The sequence below is a fragment of the Pteropus medius genome, unplaced genomic scaffold, assembly GCF_902729225.1.
Source record: "Pteropus medius unplaced genomic scaffold, Ma_sr-lr_union100, whole genome shotgun sequence".
In the NCBI taxonomy this organism is placed as follows: Eukaryota; Metazoa; Chordata; class Mammalia; order Chiroptera; family Pteropodidae; genus Pteropus; species Pteropus medius.
The window spans coordinates 11,601,195-11,619,817 of record NW_024349800.1 but is presented as its reverse complement, the minus strand read 5'-3'; the positions used below and the strand labels follow the sequence as shown (position 1 = coordinate 11,619,817).

General features: G+C 32.6%; 1 pseudogene; it reads left to right on the top strand.

Annotated features, from left to right (window-relative positions):
- The first annotated feature begins 3,361 nt into the window (after positions 1-3,361).
- LOC120622486 (uncharacterized) lies at positions 3,362-3,480 on the top strand (annotated as a pseudogene).
- The last annotated feature ends 15,143 nt before the right edge of the window (positions 3,481-18,623 follow it).

Below are 18,623 nucleotides of genomic sequence, written 5' to 3'. Positions count from 1 at the left end.
ATTGACTCCACATTTATTCTACCCCTGCATCTTTTAATATGTTTTCACTTGGACTGAAGAGATTAACTGCAAATTCCACTTTTACTAGGTTCTCATTGAGCAATAAGAGTGTATTTAAAATTACACATGAATAGCTCAGGTGCTTAGTTATCTGTTTTCCGTGCCTGAAGATGGATGCCTTTAAGAATCTTTAGTCATTAATATCAACCCAGAAAACACTAAGGGTAAAAAGCCCAGTGTAATATATATCTTAAGATGCTCCACTTGTAATGATTGCATTGTTCTTTTAAGGCTTCATTTATTCTTGACAGAAACAATTATGTGAAGTAATTATATCTAAAGTCAGGCAGTGTGCAGTGTTCAATTTGGAAGGTAAAGAGCATTGTTTGACTGTTGTTACCAGGCACATTCCTGATAGAGAACAAATGCTTACATCAATAGGAATCATGCACTTTGTAATTTATTCTTTTATTCACGTATGCTGTTATCATAATAAGTGCCAGGTTAACCATCTTAAATACAGGGACAAAATTACTAGAATAACATCAATGGGGGAAAGCAATATAGACGTAGCTCATCAGTATTTCACTTGCATGGCTTATTTTATAGGGCTCTTTTTCCTTGCATGACCAAATGTTGCATAATTGACCAGACAGAATTATTCCACAGGACATCCAAACAAGATTGAAAGACCAGTGTCCTTGGTGAATAAACTGGGTAATACTTAGAATTTAAAATAGTTAATTTGATCAGATCATGTAAATTAAATGAGGTACCCCTTAAATATATTATGTATTTCCTCAGAAACAAGTCTCATTTTTAAACATATATAATTGGACACAGATTGTTACCTACATTAATACATAATTCCCTTGTAGTTTGAAAGTTTACAAATTCTCCAAAGTTGTCTAAATTATAACTGGCCAAACTTACATATTTGTCCTTTACTTACATCTAAATAGCTCTGTGTGTGATGCAAATTTATTAAACAATTTATGGTAAGGGAGCATATAAACATGGAAATCTCAGTTAAGATCCCAATAAATACCCATTCTATACTAAAACTATTAACATAATGATCAAAAATAGTATTGTTACCATTTGGGTGTGATTTGAACTCCGGCATCACCCTAGCGGCAATGGGAGGTAACAATGCAGAAGTGCAAGTCACATTTTTTCTCTGTTCTTCCCCACTAATGCAGCAAAAAATTACAAATTTAGAAATTTAGAGATTTAGAAAAAGTAATATTTATTAAAAATATATTTTAGAGGATGACATCCATCCTAAGGAAGGCCATAGCCCTGTGGAAGTGAGGAGGTGAAAAGATAAAAGAGTACATTCCACGGGAGGAGCGGATTCTCAATGAAGAAAGCTATAATAGGGCAGAAATGGGAGGGTCTGTATTATATTAGGGCTGCGATGAGTGGTTACAGATACGTTCCTATGTGATTGGCACATGAGATCATTTTGATTGACACGTGGCTGCTATAGAGCTCTTTGTCTAGTGCACATGTGCTTACCCAGAATTCAGTCTGATGTAATTAGATTCATGAACTTTCAGGCATAAACATGGGATTATAATGATGGTATAATGAGGCTGAGATTGTGGGCAGGTTAGGGTAGTACATTTTGTGCCTTCTGTCTGTAGCCGGATTAAATCAGCTATAGGTATGGCCCTCCTGTCCTTTGTCTCTGGGGATGCAGGAATGATTAACTACCAATGGGGTGTTCTTTGGGTGGTGTCTGGGCTAGGCTTCTGTTTCTTTGTTCCTCTGTCTCTCATGTCTGACTACCTAACAGTATCAATGAAGTAAATTTTCGTTTTTTTTTTTAACTTAGAGATTTTACTACTACCTTAAAAAGCAAATAATCCTATCTCCCTTGGAAGAATAGGGTTAATCAAAGAAGCCGAAAAATAAATGGAAGAGGAAAGATAGAACTAAAAGACATTAGACGAGAGGAAACTAGATATGAGAGCAGATAACATTTCGAAAATCATATTAACAAACTAGAGAAAAAAACATGTTAAAAATTTGATAGAGTATTTTTTTCCTGGAATTGAAAAAGCATACTTGAAAATGTAGATTAAAAACGTACATAGTGCTGTACCAACAGTTACATCATGGTCATTTTAGTGAAACCTATGAGCTTCGAGTTAAAGAATTCTTCAAGTCCCTAGGAAGAAAAAGAAAGTGAAAGGCAAAAGGAGAACAAAACAAAACAAAACAAAACAAAAAATAAAGCAAACATGACAAAAAACAAATGAATGACACTAACTGCCCAGAATTAGTGAAGACCCCACAGGTTATGGGTTTATTCTCGAGAGATGGCCCACCAATCTCAAGTAGTGTTTTCTCACAACTTCTATCTGAGTTACCCGCAAATTAGAGGTTCTCCACAATCCCCTTCTCAGATTTGAGCCTTTGCTTGAACTGCTCATAGAACTCATGAAAACAGTTTACTGATTGTTAACTATTTATCACAAAGGCTATGAAGGAACAGAGGAGGAGATACGAAGGACAAGGTGTGGAAAAGTCTTGTACACAAGTGTTTGTGCCCCTGTGGAGTCTGGGTGGCCACCTTCCTGGTACCTGGTTGTATCGTTGTTCACCGACAAGGAAGCCTACCAAACCCCATACTTTGGGAGGGTTTATGGAGGCTTCATTGCCTAGACAGGATTGATTAAATATTTGGCCATTGGCAATTAATTTAGCCTCCAGCCCCTTTCCCCTTCCCAGAGATCAAGGGTTTGTTCTCCAGGCAGCCAGCCCCTACCCTGTGGTTATCCCTATAGGGGCTTTGGAAAACTCATCCTTTTAACATAGACTCAGCTGTGGTTGAAAGAAGCTTTCTATAAATAACAGAAGACATTCCTTTTAACTTTTTTTGCTCTGGAGTTATTTCAGGAATTGAGGACAAAAGATCCAGTATTATAACAAAAGATACTCCCACTGCTCTTATTATTTAGGAAATCACAAGGGTTTTAGGAGTTCCATGCCTTAAATGAGAGGAAGACCAAATATATATTTATTATAAATCATAATACCACACACAAAAACTGACAAATATTTAACAAAAATAGAAATGTCCAATAAATCAAATGCAGAATTCTTAGGTAAAATAATAAGAAATAAATGTTAGCAATACCTTAAAAAATAATGTGCTATAATGTTACTATAGTAACATTATGAATAGGAAATAAATATTAGCAATACCTTAAAAAATAATGTGCCATAACGTTACTATAGTAACGTTATGTCATTTCAGTATGAATGACATAAAGTTGTCAAATTAGAATTTATTGGTTAAAAAAAATACTAAATTCGACAAATTTAAAATATCTAAGTTAAAAACACTCAGGTCTATGGCCGTGCTACCCTGAACAAGCCTGATCCCGTCTGATCTTGGAAGCTAAGCAGGGTCAGGCCTGCTTAGTACTTGAATGAGAAACCACCTAGGAAGACCAGGTGCTGTAGGCAGAAAAAATATATTAAAACAACAACAACAAAACACTCAGGAAATAGAAATAACTGTGATTTTTCTTGACAGAGAAGTCTTTAATTTGCTGCCATGCAGAAGCAAAGAACATGTATAGTCTGAATAGGTCATCGTGTTGGTGATTTGTAAATATTTCTAGAGTTTCATAAAAAGGAAGTCATGTAGTATGTAATCATTTTTTTTCAGTCAGCACAATTATTTTGAGATTTATCCATTTTGTAGCATGCATCAGTACTTATTCCATTTTCTTGCCAAGTAATATTATAATTTAATGTTATAATTTGTTTATTTTTTACCTGTTGATGGACATTTTTTCCAGTTTTTATCTTTATTTAGTTTATTAGCATGGCAAATTACATTGATCAGTTATTATATTGGAAATTAAAAAAGGCAAAGTGAGTCTATACTTTATGATACTCTTTTTATGAAACTTAAGACAACGCAAATTAATTTATAGTACAAGAAAGTAGTTCATTGGATATGGGGGACTGTGGGTTGGGGTGGGGGAGGAGGAAGAAGGAAGGATTATAAAGGGACACAAGGAAACTTTGGAGAAAAATGGTTATGTTCATTTTCTTTATTGTGGCAGTGGTTTCACAGATGCATATACTTGTCAAAACATATGAGATTGTACACTCTACATATGGTTTATTATACCTACTTATATCTCAGCAACTCTGTTTAAAAAAAAATAAAAGAGAGAAAAATAAAACTTATTCCTCAACCGAAGCTTGTAGATGTCATCTGAATTCCTTTTTAAGTATATCTGCATTGATGAAGATGCGTAGGATCGTCCTCATTTAAAAGTTTTTTCTATCAATAAATAAGCCAAAGTCCTTGGTGACATCACCAAAGTCACTGAGTTCTGTAATCTGTCAGGTCTAATGCCTGTCCTCTAAATCCTGAAAGTAATGGCTAAATGAATTATAGTTTTTGGTTTGGCAATAAATTGATTTTAATTTAATTCATTTTAAGAGGAAGGCATTTTTACCTCGTCGATTTTTTTTTCCGAATCTTTTTGTATTTACCTGTTTATTAAAGTTCACTATCTCCCTTTGGTTTATTTTTATCTGCAATAAATATTAATTGTTGATAATGAAGATTTAATGTATATTCTCTTTTCTATTCAGGAAGATGGACTTCTTAATGCATATTTTCACTTAATAAATATTCTTTCCAATATATCAACATTAAATGTTCATTTTACAGATGAAGAAAAGCACATACTAAGCATTTTTTTCATAAAGTAAAATCAGAATTCCATGATAAACTCTAATGATTCTGGAATATATATATGAAAAAAAATATGTGATGTTGCATTAACCAATGATGTTTCTTTAGTTATATCATAGTTGTCTGAAAATTTATACCATGAAAAAACTTTTTTGTAATATGAATGTGTTTTCAGTCAATCCAGTAAAAAAGAGGGTGTGTTTCTTGTTGAAAAAGTTAAATATGTATTGTTAAATGAAATAATATATAAAAAAGATTACAGTGCAAAAGGATAAAATGATTAATATAACAAGGAGAGAGGTCGAGGTCATAGATTCGAAATCTAGAAAGAACTGGCAATTGGCTGATATTCTTGTGTACAATTCCTGCTGATGTCAAAAGTGATATCAAAGGCCTTTAGTTAAATAACCATTTTACCCACTATTTGACCTTAGTATCTTCAGTGCCATTTCCCTTCAACTCATGACCCTACAGGGACTTAGTCACCAACCAGATTAGTTTATCTCAGAAATAATACATTCAGACATTTCAGTATCTAACCACTTCCTCTTATCCTTCTAGCTTTTTCATTTAACTACTCTGGCCTCAACAAGATTTCTGTTTCAGCTCCAGCTTGTATTCAATTCTCTTGTGAGTGTAGTCAGCAATTTGTTTCATTGCTTTTTCAATCTAACTTTCTTACAACTCCTCAATTTTAAGGAATCCAAATGTCTGCCTTGTTTGGCTTATACTCAGGGGTTAAACAGTGCTAGTGAAAATTTAACAGCTCCACATGGTGCATGTGCAACAATTCTACAATTTCAATTATTTTATTCTTTTGTTTGCTCGCTCTCTCCCATATCCTACAGCTATTTCAGACATCTCCTTTCCTTAAAATCCATTGCCTTACCTCACCGCCTGACTCTTGTTCTCACTCAGTAGGTAGTTAGTTTCAGCACTCACTGCACTGTAAAAATAGTAACAGTCAGAGAAGCATACCCGAAAAGTCTTGTAACTAATTTCAAAAATTCAAAGTCATTGGTATTAACATTCTCCCTCCCTCCCTCCCTCATTCTCAGATAAAGTGGAAAAATTTATACTTTCCTCTTAGCTTCATATTGCTGTCTGTACTCCAGATGCTGTCTTCTTTCATCTTCTCAAGAAAATGCCTCTATGCATTCTCAAGTCTCACTCTGTCTCACTCTCCTCTCCTCCCCGCTTATTCCCCTCTCTCCTCCCCTTCCCTCCTCTCTCCTCTCCTCTACAAGCTTTCACTCTCTCCTCTTTTGATAAGGTCTTGTTATCCCTATCACTTAAGCACACATTTCTTAATTACGAATTGATCTCTTCCTTTCCTGTCTTCATTCTGCATACACTTCACTTTTTAAATTTAACCTATAACGATTTCCTTTTCATTGTCATTACTCCAATAGAGACTGTCTTAATCTGGATTCTCACTGACCGCCATGTCATTAGTCAAATTATAACATTTTATTCTTTATCATACTTGAGCTCTAACAACACTAAATATCGTTCACCTGTTTCTCTTTTTGAAACTTTTCTTTACATCCAAGATTTGCCTGAATATTTCTGCTACTGTTCTAGCTGTGCTTATTTGGTCACCTTTTTGCAGAGTTTTCTGCCTCTTCCACTTTCACATTTTCTGAGTTCCCTTTGGCATATAACCTTGTAGCACTTTTCTTTTCGCTCTGTAAACTCTCCCAGATGAATGTCATCCAAGTCCTGGTTCCCATTACCATCTATATGCTGATCACTAACCTCTAACTCAGAGGACTTACCTCTCTCCTGAACCATTTCTATACGGCTATTAAACTTGTCCATAATTACAAAACTAAAATTATCCAAATTAACCATTTATCATTTCTGTCATATTCAACCATAATAAAGAATCATAACACCATATACCCTGTTGCCCCAGAATAAAATCAATTTAGTTATGAATTTTCTCTTTCCCATCACATTCAGTTTTTAAGTCTTATTAACCATATGTTCTAATTTTCTCTTAATTCCATCTAATTTTCTATATTTCCATTCTCTTTGGATTCATATTTCCAATGCCTCTCAGTCTGCCCCAGCCCTAACTGTTACACAGAATCTCTATTTTATCTTGCTTCATTGTCCTGCTTGTTAGTGGTCAGATGACCTAATCAGGAATCAGCCTAATCTTGGGATTGAATTCTGCCTCTTCTATTTACGAGCTTGTGTGACCCTGGGAGTTAGTCTTAACTAACTTTGTTTTGTTCTCACCTGTAAATGTAAATAGTGATATTCATTTTATCATGGAGCCGTTAGGAGGTTATATGAGATAAAAATTTTATGAAAATACCCAAATCCTGAATGTTAAAAAATTGGTCAATGAATGCTACCTCTTAGAAACATTATTATTATATTAAAATAGAAATTTCTTCATGCTGTTTCCCTGCTTACATTTGAGCACTGGCTTCTATTATCCTTAGGTAAAATTTCTAACTCCTTCGCATACCTAAAAATGTCCTGAATTCTGCCAGGACTTTTTAGCTTTCTACTTTTCACACTTGAGCCCTAGCCCATTCATAGGCACAGTGAATTTCTTTCCATCTCAAATGGAACAGGATAAACTGTTTTAGGCAGCAGTGGAAGACCAAGGCCCTTCAGCTAGGAAACAGCATGGGAACCAGAAAGGAGGCTGGCATGGCTCAAGTGGAGTGAGTGAGTGAGAAGAGTAGTAAAGATTTTGTCAGATTGATGGGAAGGTTCTATATCACTAGAAACTTTATACGCCAGGAATTCTCAACCTTGGTACTATTGACATATTGGATCAGATAATTATTTGTGGTGAGGTGCTGCCTAGTGTGTTTTGGATATTTTAGAGGCATCCTTGGCCTCTACCCACTGGTAATCAGTAGCAGTCTCCCAGTTTTGACAATCAAAAATATTTCCAGGTATTACTAAATATTCCCTGGGGGCGAAATCACTTTTGTTGAGAACTGCTGTTACAGGCTAAGGAGCATGCATTTTTTAATCTAGATGGAGAACAAAAAAAGGCTGTGAAAGATTCTGAGGAGTAGTGTGACATGTTCTGATTTATACTTTGTAAAGACCACTTTGACAATGAGGTTGGAGAAGCTGTTCACATAAAATCATATCCCTCCAGATTGGTAATCATATTTGTAATAAGATAGATAATAAGATGATTTACTGTGAAGTAGGAGCCATATCTTCAATTAGTAAGAAGACTATCAAGGAAGTTGCCCCGAAGTTAATAGACAGCAGCATAAAGATAAAATAAGAACACCCTAGTAGTTTGCAGGAGGCTCAAAGGAAGAGAGAAGAGAGTTTTTCACAGAGGACAGAGGAATAATTATCTGGAAACAGCAGTGGGGAGGATGGGGAATACCATCTTTCTATGGAGGTACCAGGGTGCTAAGGGACGGAACAGCCTGCAGTAGAGAAGGCTGACGAGAAACCAGAGGAATGGATAATGCTTGCTACCAAAGTTATGTAAATGTCGACTGTGTGCAGTTTGTTTACATTAAATAGAAATTGTTGTAAGTAGGGTGAAAAAACAGGGAATTCATAAGGGGAAGGAATATCAGTGGTTTAGAGCAGTACATACATTAGTCTGAATATGTTGTTTCCCCAAGAGAACCCTTTTCTGGCTTTGGATATTCTTAGGAAAAAAAAAATCAAATTACCTGACAGGACTTATAAGTCTTGAATATGCTTATTAGTCCTCCTACCTCCCTAGCTTCCTATCCTTCCAAAGGTGCCCTAGAACCATCACATGTTTTCAATTTCTCCGGGGCCTATTCATTTTTCCTTCCTTCCTCAATTCCTCCCTCTCTCACTCCTTTTCTCTCTCTCTCTCTCTTTCCACTCCCCACTTCCTGTCTTTACTTCCAATGGCCATCTTCTACTTTCCAATGAATATTTAACAGAGAAAGGGTAAAATTTAGAGAAAGCAAACAGGAAATAAAGAGGGAAGAAAACTGATAAAAATGGAGGAGGAAATTATGCAGTTTATAAAATCTTTTATATTGTTTTTGGGCCTGTTAACATTTTTGATTTTGATTTACAGTCATGTTTATAGTCTTTATTTATTTATTACAAAATATTTATGAAATACTTTATAGCTCCAATATACTCCTAGTATGATTTGGTGCTCAGGATAGAACAGCAAAATAGAGAGAGTGAGAGTGAAGGAGGGAGAGAGAAGAGAAGAGAAAGGAGAAGGGAAGAGGAACGGAGAAGAGAGGAGATGGGAGAATATAGTGAGTGAATGAGGTTGGGGGAGGGAGGGTGGGAGGAAGGGAGGAATGGAGGAAAGAAAAAGAAAATCATCGTGGAGCTTTCATTTTAGCTGAAGAGGGGCATATTAAATTAAAGAGTAAATTACATTAGATAATAAAAAAGGCAAAAAGGGAAGATGGTGAGTTAGTGGGTATGGGGTTTTTCAAATGTCAAAAATCTCAAAGGCAAGTAATGCTTGAGAATGGGAACATGGATCTGTCCACCTTTCAAGTCACCAGGGGCCCAGCCTTTTTGGAGGCAAGATTGTGTGGGAGATTGAGGGTGAGCTAGCACAAGACTGGAACATCCTGTGAGGTTCAAAGAGCCACAACATGCAGGAGAGCAGTTGATAGGGATAAAAATGAGCATAGGTTTGAAAGCAGAGCCGATTCAAAGATTTTTGTAGTCAATAGAGGCTCAGATTAGCATCTGTTCTTTCCGTTCATAGTTTTTATTAAAATTTGGAATTACACACACATGTATTATGTATGTATGTATGTATGTATGTTTGTATGTATGTATGTATGTATGTTTAAGTTGTTATCTTTACTGTCGTGAATTTGTTTGATTCCACCACTAGGCCAAATCCCCATTAGTTTAGGACTTGATCTCTTCACACAGCTATTGCATTCCCAGTACCCAGCAGAGTACCTGGAATTAAGAAGTTTCTTCACTGAAAATTGTTACTGAATAACAACGTTTAAAGTGATGGGAATATCTAAAATTAAACAATTTATTTTAAGTTAATTTTAGATGATATAATGTTTGTCATAATTTGGACATTTTACATATGCTCATGACAACTGCAGAGAATAGATTATTACCCCTTTTATATGGATTAAATTAATAAAAATTAAGCAGATCATTTAAGGTTATATATCTAGACCATTTAAATGGCCAGTTTAAATAAAGTCTCAGCTCCAGCATTTGCACTCATTCCAGTATATCCCAGTGCCCTTTAGTATTGATAGGAGATTGCTTTCAGAAACCCGTACTGAAATTTAAATTTGTCCTACACATATCCTTTTTATGTATTTTCTCTCAAGATCTCTCTCTAGCCTATATGAAATCTTTAAGTTCAATGGGCACATGAGAATTAAAGCTAAGAGTATAAACAAAAAGTGCTGGTTACTATAAGAATAGGTATACTTGAATATGACTTTGAGAATACTTAATAAAATCATAGAGCTCATTTATTAACTGAGGACTTTATGCACATACACACTGTTTCCCTTTCTTATACTTGGTAGTATTTTTTTTTCAATTCTCTTGGGAATTGATATTGATAATCTGTCATAATTTTCACCTGGAAACTCATCTTTTTTATTGTTCTTGATTTTATTGCCTCTGGACTTAACATTTCCTCTCTGAATATCTGGTCCATTATTTTTATTAAGTATTGATGTCATTATTTCAAGTTATTTGAGATCACTCTTTAACTTTTAAAAATAATCAATACAGCATTTGTTCCTCTCCCCTCTTCCTTGTCTCCCTAGATTCAAAGATTTAAAAAATATATATTTTAAGTGGTTTAGTAAGTAGGTTGGCTAATACTTTTAAAAACCTAGTATATAATCCATCCATCACTGATTTGCTATGCCTGACACCCTTCATGCAAACATCTCAGAATGCTTTCCTGTTATTACTATATAACAGAATATAGAATTAAATGACGAGTTGCAATCAATAAGTCTAGACTTGATTTAAACTTAGCCAACTTTTTGTATCAATAAATATGAAAGGGGAAAAATAACAAAAAGTAAAAGCAAAGATGAGTACGAGATTTTTTATCATCCCAAACCATAAAAACCTAAGATTGGGATCCAGCAAAAGTTTGCTTGGTTGTGTGTGTATTGTGTGTGTGTGTGTGTTTCCCAAACATAATTGAAAAATTATATGTGAGTAATTATTTTCTTTCTTGGAGGATCATTTAGAAAATAAATGAAAGTTGTTTTTATTCCATGTTTTTAATCAAATCACTGAAAATATGAAACCCTTAAAATACGTAGATTCTCCATCTTTCATTTTATCTAATGATGTAAGGTTTTGCCTCTTTTGGATGGGAAAGATAACTTCTAACTCCTAGATATTCTTTTGGAAATGGATTGGACGTTTTCAGTGACCTTTCTATGTATGCCCATACAATTATATTATCATCAGAGACTTGTAGATGAAAATTTTCAGAGAAACATGAAGACATGTCAAAGACAGTCACCAACTTCAAGTAGTAAATTTTTGCCCAAATGTTTTATAAGGTTAAAAAAAAAAAAAAGAGAAACTCCAGAATAGGCAGACTTATTTTTCTCCTTCAAATTGATTAATCATTCTTTCTTACCTGTCAATAGTGAATAGATCCAACATAAAGCATTACTTTTAAAAGAACCATAAAAGATATTTAACTTTTCATATGTTTTTCTTTCTTGAAAGCTAATATTGCTGACTTGTTTTGGTCCCTTAAAATATACTTTAAAAATAGGATTCATTATTTGTAGTATTTGTAGTAGCTCAGGCATCAACAAGGACAACCACTTTAAAACAATTTGTTTTTGACTACAAATGCAAGTAGACTAGGGAACGGACCGGACGATCTGGACTTTGACGTGGTATACAGCTTCGGGCTGCACTTATATTGAATAATTATTTAATTTAACAGGACTCAACAATACATAATGTATACCCTGACAAGAAAGGATAACAAAAATTCTTTGTTCTTTGTTCTGAAATCCTTTCTTTTCAAGTTTCTCTGTCCTCTGAATTCCTCATATGTCTCTTTTACCTCTTTACTGTGAATTTACCTGCATCCTTGAAGATGTTAAAGATGTGGACATACTAGTTCTGACTTCCCAAATTTGGCCAGTTTTCCCTGTAGCACTCTCTGTTCTTCAGAATACTTACCATAGGTGTAAAATTAATTGTTGTATGATTTTATTTGGAATGCTTCCCAGCCTAGGGAGGAAAGAGATCATTTCTTTTTTGTTCACCTCTGCAAACCTAGGGCCTATGATAATGAACTATATGTAATAGCTTTTCAATAAATACCTGTGGAATGTGTATCTTTATGTTTAGTTGTCTGAATTACTTTCTGGATTATTCTCACGAATGGTTAGACCACAGAGTATCAAATTTACTGGTTTTTTTCCCCCCCACCAATGTTGTAATTTGGTTATTTCTACTGTTGAAATAAGGCCCTGCTCATTTTTTTAATCATGCTTTCTTCCCCCTACCTTTATATAAAAATATATAAGGCCAAGAATTTGAGATTGCAGAGGAAGTTAGAAAATTGGAGATTTGTTGCTACCATCTCTCTTATAGAACACACCTTTTCTTCCATCTGTGTAGAGAAGTTGCAGACTAGAGAAGACTAATACAGCATCACAGTAGGAAAGACCACTGATAAAAATGAGCTTTGGGCTAATATTCCAACCTGCTAGACTTAATAACAGACTTCTATACTATTGAATTGAAGAGTGGGTACATGTGCCAAGTATCTAACTCGGAAAGGTGCTGTTTTCCCAAGAAAGTACATAAAGATTTGAAAGCATCTAGTTGTGTATAGATTGTATTTAAAAACTATGTATTCAATTAGAATCACAATTATTCATCTTCCTTTGTACATACTGTACATGTCCTGTTTTATTCTTCCACACTTTCATCCTAATTTTTCGGGGGTTTTTTTGGTCACTATCAAATTTTATTCTCATTTCAAATTACTTTTCCTTCTCTTTCCTTTAAATTTTATCTGTGCATATGCAACATTTATATAAGAATATTTGAATTAAATCTGAACCTAATAATCTTTATAGGATATAAAACACAACACAGGAAATATGCTTCAAATTTAACCAGGAGAAATTTATTTTCTTCATATTATAGTCATGTTTTATGAATTCTTTAATTATAGCAAAGGAGAATAAAAGGAATTGATTAAACTGCCAGTGAATGTATATATATATTTATTTGATAAGGACTTTGAGAAACCAAAAATAAATTTTCTTTTTCTCTTGAATAATATTGCCTTAGTAGCTTGCTGATATGATAAAGAACATGAGTTTTTAGTTCAAGTTCCTATGGCATTATAACTTATGCAGTTCAGGTTTTTGTTTTTTTTTTTTGCTGAGTTGTATTTTCACCATTTTAAAATGACACAGTTGGCTGAGATTATTTTTAAGTTTACATCTACATCTAAGAGTCTATGATCCCTCTTTTTTTTCTCTTTATTTTCATTATAAAAATACGTGTTTGCCATTATTTCTTTTAGGTCATTTGGATAGTATTTTGTCTACATAATTTCAAAGATGTATAACTTGCACTTAAGAAATACAAATACGGCTTACACATTTAATTTGGTAATGCATTAAATATTATGGATTTCATTTTGCCACAATTTTATTTCTAGAACTCCATTACTTGGTGTCAGTTTTTGCTTTATTACTTAACTATATGCTTTCTATCACAGAATTGGGATAATTATTTTTGAAATAGTACTATTGAAAGGATAAAGCCATAATCAACCCTGTTCTTTCTTTTTTTTCAAAAATCGCATATTGCTCATGATTCAGAAAGAATTGTAATAAAGTTGAATATTGTTTTTTCTATTAGTTAATTCCCTCGTGCCCATTTGTCCGTATCTCTGAAATTCATAACAGTGGCAATGAGGAATCACTGAAGTTGAAAGCTAACTAAAGGGTAAGAGTATAAGTAACATTATGTTTTGAATTAATTTTATATAATAGAGCATTGTGACATTTGTATAAAAGTTCAGAGAGAAATGTAGGCTATGACTTCATTGAGAATTTATTTTTAAGACTCTTAGATAGTTCAGCAGAGAATTCAGACCTGGAATTCAAAGGGCAGAACAGATCTATTAAGTAATTCAGTTCATCCTATAAAGCCAAAGAGAAAGGGTAAGAAGATATAATCACTCATTTTCTGAAAGCTAAGATGTAAGAATCAACTAAAGGATGGCTAGGATATTAGTAGCAGATAGATTCAATGGCTGCGTTAAGTTGACAGCAATTGTCTGGCTTCTGCTATGAATCGAGGTTATCAAATAAACTTATGCTTACTCAGAGAAATCATAACCCACATCATTGAAACTGAAAACTATGATGCAATTTATTTTTTGCATTAAGGAAATACCACACAAAGAACTCTATGATACATTATTTTCCTGTCATTAACTTCCATCCATAAGTTGACTTAGGTCTATGATGAACTCCATTATATCATCATTTTTTCAACATTAAAAAAGGACAAGACAAAGAAAAGATAAAACTTCCTTAAGTTAATGAATATCCAAGGCTTGGTTTTATTTCTGCATATGAAGGCATGTGGTTCTGCAAACATGGTTTTATTTTAAAAGTAGTTAATCATTTAAGAAATAAAGTTTCAGTGATAGGAGACAAAAATGGGACAATATCGGACATCATGGTCACTAAAATGCAGAAATTAATTTCATAATTATAGAAAATTTTCTTGAAAGGCAAAATTTGCAAACAATGATTTGTATTTTCCCCAATTTTTCATATTGTGAGTAAGCATAATACACTTTGAGGAATGTGACTTGTCTTCCATGTAAATTTATTAGCTGTCCTTTGATTATTATTAAACTATGGAACTATGATAAACTATTTTAAAAAGATTCTAGTTTCTTAAAATTATCATTGGTTAATAATCCTTTTATTTTCCAGTATATGTCCTAGTGTGTGTGTGTGTGTGTGTGTGTGTGTGTGTGTGTGTGAGAGAGAGAGAAAGAGAGAGAGAGAGGGAGACAGAGAGACAGAGAGGTAGAGACAGAGACAGAGATCCCAGAAAGTATTTATGAACTGAATTGAAAAAATATATGAAGCAAAATTCAGATAATGTGCTAAATTATACTATGGAAGATTAATAAACCATTTCAATAGTGACCCTATATTTACACTTCCATCATGAGCTTTTAAAAGATATATTTTTGACTAAGTCACGTTTTCTTCATATCAGCTTTTATTATACATCAACAAATGTTACTGTACCTTAATTTTACAAATACATTTAAGCTCTTTTTCTTGGGTGTAGGATAATATCATTTAAAATATATTGTAACCTCTTTGAGGGCAGGAATTAATAATATACTCTTCAGTCTGTAAAAATAACATTAAAGGTTCTTTTATATAAATTATGATCTATTCATATAATGATTTACAATAATAAGGTAATATGAAAAGATACAGAGATATGTTGTAAAATAAGTAAAATATGTAGATTGGTATATATATAAAATATTGCATTTTGTATTAATAAAAAACTTTGCACACAGAAAACAATCTGGGAATGTAGTGTGCAAAATTGGTAGCTATATATTTTGGGTAAAATAGCAGATTTTCCTTTTTTATTTATAACAATTTGTACATGAAATTATGTTTGCATTCAAAGACTTTAGAAGCGAGTTGGCCATGCAGGAATAGGAAAAACAATATGATAGAATGTTTTAATGTTTAATTAATTTGTTTTTCTATAGAAAGTAAACATAATTTAATTCTAAAATTTTTCACATTATTTTTATTTCATTAGCTTACTGGTGATATACCTTAGACATTAAAGTAAAAAAAAAAAAAGAAAGTCATAATTATATTTAAATATATATATAAAAACAGTATAGTTGTTCCTCAAAAAAGTTAAACATAGACTTCTAAGTATATTTGCAAAATAATTGAAAGCATAGAATCAAACATATATTTATACACCAATGTTTATAGCAGCTTATTCACAATAGTCAAAAGGTAAAAACAACCCAAATTCTTCTTGTCTGATTACTAGATAAAATGTCATATATATTTATATATAATTCAGTTTTAAAATATTATTCAGCTTTAAAATAGAATGAAATTCAGATATATGCTGCAACATAGATGAACTTTGAAACTATTATGCTAAATAAAATAAACCAGATCCAACAGGAAAAATATTGTATGATTTTTTTAATATGAATTACATAGCATAGGTGAATTCATACGGTCAGAAAGTAAAGAGTGGTAACCGAGGGCTAAGGGAAAGGGATAGTGGGGAATTATTGTTCAATGAGCACAGAGTTTTAGTCTTGAATGACGACAAATTTCAGGAGATGGATTATATTGATGGTTGCACAACATTGCGATGTAGTTAAGGCTTCTGAATTATATACTTATTAATGGTTAAAGTGGTAAATTTCACATTATGTGCATTTTACCACAATAGAAACAATTACCAATATATGTTTCTTTAAAAAAAATTTAAAACAAAAGTGATTGTGTGTTTAAATTACATCTAACCTGATGCTCAAAAGACATTATTTATATTTTAGTTAAAATTATTTTAACTCAGATTCATTTATAGAATCATGGCAAATTAACGATGTAATTTTTTTTTTTTTAACATATGCTGGCTAGATTTATTGTCAGTTGGATAAATGATTCTGGCAGTGTTTTACCTAAGGCAGTTGTATGGACTGTGAACCTTTAACATTTGTTTAGCCTATAATAAATGCTGTGCAAATCAATCTTCTTGATATGGTATTACAAACAGTCATGCTTTTATTTTTAATGAATTTTCTTGCCAATTTGACCAAAATCCAAAGGAAAGTTAGTTCTAAGTTACCAGTAAAAAAAAAGAAAACAACAAAGAGTATAGTCTGAAATAATCATTATTCATGTGAGAAAAGAATTTTCATTATAGCTTTGTTAATTCAAAAATAAAGGAACTTTATTAAATATAACGTTTTTGGTTTCAAATGACCTATTCATTTCAATGTAAAAGACTTTCTCTTTCAATTCTATTCCACACATTTATCAATGTATAGAGTATGTTGGAAATTAAATTAACCCTGAGGAATTTTTTTTTTTTTTGAGTTGTATTTACTATTCTTCTTTTTTGTCTGGCTTTTTGTACTTTTTCATACTTTACAGCTTTCTTTTGAGGCAACTTTTATACTCAATATTTAAAACATTATGGCCATATAATTGATTTAACTATTTACAACAATGAGTATAATTATTATAATTTGCTAATAAAAGTGGAAAAGAGAGGACATTACTGTAATTTACTTAGGTGGGCACGCTGTTGAATGAAGTCAATGTGTAGATAATGACATATGTATTAAGGTTAACCCCTAGGGGGATTTCTGAGACTATCCTGATAACTGCCCCTTAAACGTAAATTTTTATATTACTATTACAATCCCGAGTGAAGATACAGAATACATGTTTACTAAGTCGAAGCTGATGAGGATTTCAGGCTGTCATAGAAGTGTAGATCCTCATAGAGATAAAAACAAACAAAAAACAACAACAAAACACATGTAATTGACACATTAAACATGTGTGTGACTATGTTAGCATAGTTTTCTAAAGGAATAATAGTCCTAGAAGGAATAATAGAATCTTCATATTGATTGGGCATACTGTGTATACAGGAAAACAGCCCCAGAACAGATTATATTTAACTTAAACTGCTGAGTTTTACATATGTCAGCCAAGGCAAACATTTAAGTCTCATCAAGGAAAGAAACTCCTATAACGACCCTAATTCCTAAGCACAATGAAGCCACATATTTAAGGTAGTCAAGGAATGGAAGCATGAAATAAGATCTTTATTTCAGCCAAACTGACTTTAAGGATACATAGCCAGAGACCAGTAGTTTTAAGTTATTAACATGTCGGAAACAAAGTATTTGTTCTCTTGAGTGCTTCTTGAACAATCTCCTAAGAATGAACTTCAGACAACCAAGAAAAAACCTAGAACAAACTTCAGCAAACTATCTGGTGGGATTGTTGAAATATATGTAAACTAAATTATGGGGCTAAAAATTATGTTATGTTCTAACAGAATTATATGTTCTAACAATGTAAATAGAAAATGCTGTTTTTAAAAATAAGTTGGTATTTTTAAATACAATTTTAATTTGTCAACTATACTTTAATAAACTGAAAAGTAAGATGAATGATTACCTCATTAGTAAGATGAATGATTACTCTCATAGCTTGAGAGTAAAAAAAAAAAATGAAATAAATGTGAAGCGAGTGAGTGAATGGTGGAGTTACTAGCAAGTTTATTGCATATAGTGGGGTTATAGAAAATTTGAAAAGCAGTATCTAAAAGAGCTAATTAGTAGAATTATAATGTTGAGAAAACCATCAGTACAGATAGATATAACAACAACAAAGACGAAGGGCAACTAATTCAAGCCAATAAATTGGTTCTGTTAGTGAATGTAAATGGACTTAATCGTACCAATTAAAAGAGAAAGTATTTATAGATTGCTAAAAAGCAAAATCCATCTCTGTATTATTATAAGACATACAGAAAATGAAAAACACAAAAACATTTATAGAAAAAAAGGATATTCCTGAACATACCAGGAAATGAAAAGTAAAATAGAATAAAATAAAATAACAAGATACAACTCCCACAAAAAATAATTATATAAGACAAAGAAACTTTTTATAGTGCCAAGGGCTACAATTCGTAATGAAAACACATCAATATCTTTCATATAAGTGAAATTACCAAACAGGCCAAGAGAAACACATAAAACATCATAATATGAGATATAAACATACCTTTTTCAGACCTAAATGGATTTAGTTGGCAACAAATTAATAAGAAT